General features: G+C 39.2%; 1 pseudogene; it reads right to left on the bottom strand.

Annotated features, from left to right (window-relative positions):
* Positions 1–1,105: 1,105 nt before the first annotated feature.
* Positions 1,106–1,572, bottom strand: LOC140522720 (large ribosomal subunit protein uL23-like; annotated as a pseudogene).
* Positions 1,573–1,853: the final 281 nt, after the last annotated feature.

The raw sequence follows: 1,853 nt of genomic DNA, 5'->3' as shown, positions 1-1,853 counted from the left end.
CTACAAAACTGGGTTGCAGAATTGGTGCAGAATGAGTTGGGGACATGTGCCTAGTGGTGGCCATCTAGGCAAATAGAAATCATGGGATAAAAGCTGGGTACTGAGAAAGGAATAGGAATAGAAGCAACCAGCAGCTATGTGGTTCTAAATATGGGGGCAGAGAGAGGTCTTTGAGACATCTACAAACCCACAATATAACCATGGCAAGGGACTTAGATTAAAGAAAAGTCTAGAATTTTGTTGCTGTGGACCTGCAAGCACAGAGTAGCGTTCCTCAGACACACGTCCAAGTCAGAAACTTCTGAAACTCCGATTTGGAAGGTATGATCAGACTTTATCTTGAATCAAATCTCAGAATATGGTGCCCATATTTGTCATTACATCCTAAAAGGACATTCTTAGCATTAAAGGTCATACTATAAAAAATGAGAAGAGAAGCACATCAAGTGCCTTTCACAGCTATGGGTAGGAGAAATATTCTAAATTAAATATCAGATAGAGGCAATTGCCAAAGACAAAAGAGATAATTTTGATTACATGAAATTGAAAGGCTTCTGCACCAATAAAATTAAAGCACTAAGGACAAGAAAGGAAGCAATCAAATGGGAAAAAACCTTTGTATCTCCGATACAGTTTTCGTAACCCAAGCATATAAATAATTAACACATCACCTCCTGGAGAGAAGAGCATCAGGACTCAAGGGAATCAATCAATCAATAAATATTAAGTGCCTACTATATGCCAGGCATTGTGCTAAGTGCTGAGAATACAAAAAAAGACAAGAGACAAAAGACCTCAATGAGCTTACATATTAATGGTGGGAGACAACATGCAAACATATATATATGTATATACACACATACATACACATATACATATATGTGTTACATATATATATATATATAGGAAGCTATATATGAGATAAATGGGAAATAATTAATGAAGAAAAGACACTCGAATTAACAATTTTGGAATAAAATTTATATGCCTACTTTGACTATAAGATTGTAAGCTTCTTGAGCAATGGGGACTGTCTTTCTTTTCTGTATATTTTTTTTCCTGGAAAACTTTTTATTGTGGGTGGAGTGGGATAGCTGGACACAATTTACATGATTCCAATTTTGCTGGCAACATCTAAAGCATCATAGTCTGGAGCAAATTGGACATGGGCCTTCTTCTCTCCATCAGACCAGATCAGTGTGTTGACCTTGGTCATGTCGATGTCATACAGCTTCTTTACCATCTGCTTGAACTGATGCTTGTTGGCCTTGATGTCCACAATGAAAACTAGGATGTTGTTGTCCTCATTCTTCTTCGTAGCAGACTCAGTGGTCAAGGGGAACTTCATGATGGCATAGTGATCAAGGTTGTTTCTCTGAGAGTCACTTTTCTCAGGGCATTTGGGCTGCCTCTGAAATCTTAGTGTCTTGGGTTGCCAGCAGGTGGGGATATTTGGATCTTCTTTCTGTGGCTATGGGTACCCTTCAACACCACCTTCTTGACCTTGAAGACCTTGGACTTGGCTTCTGTCTTGGAGGGGAATACGGCTCCCTTCTTTGCCTTCGGCGCCATCTTGTGGGAAAGGTTCTGTATTTTTTTTAACCAGCATTTAACATAGTACCTGGCACACAGTAGGCACTTAAATACCTATTGATTTACCATCTAACTTTATGTGCAACTAGATTGTGCTTCCTTGGAGGCTAAGGATTATGGTTCCTACCCCTTTAATTAACAAGTGGTGCTACTGGATGCTAACTTTATCCTATTCACTAGGAAGGAAAAGTGGTAAATGAGTCTCACACCAGCCCTCACAATTATATCTCTCTGAGCAAAAGTACTGGGGAAGTGCCATA

This window comes from Notamacropus eugenii, chromosome 1, assembly GCF_028372415.1.
Source record: "Notamacropus eugenii isolate mMacEug1 chromosome 1, mMacEug1.pri_v2, whole genome shotgun sequence".
NCBI classification, from domain to species: domain Eukaryota; kingdom Metazoa; phylum Chordata; class Mammalia; order Diprotodontia; family Macropodidae; genus Notamacropus; species Notamacropus eugenii.
Note: the sequence above shows the minus strand (reverse complement) of the source record. Positions and strands in the feature narration are given on the sequence as shown.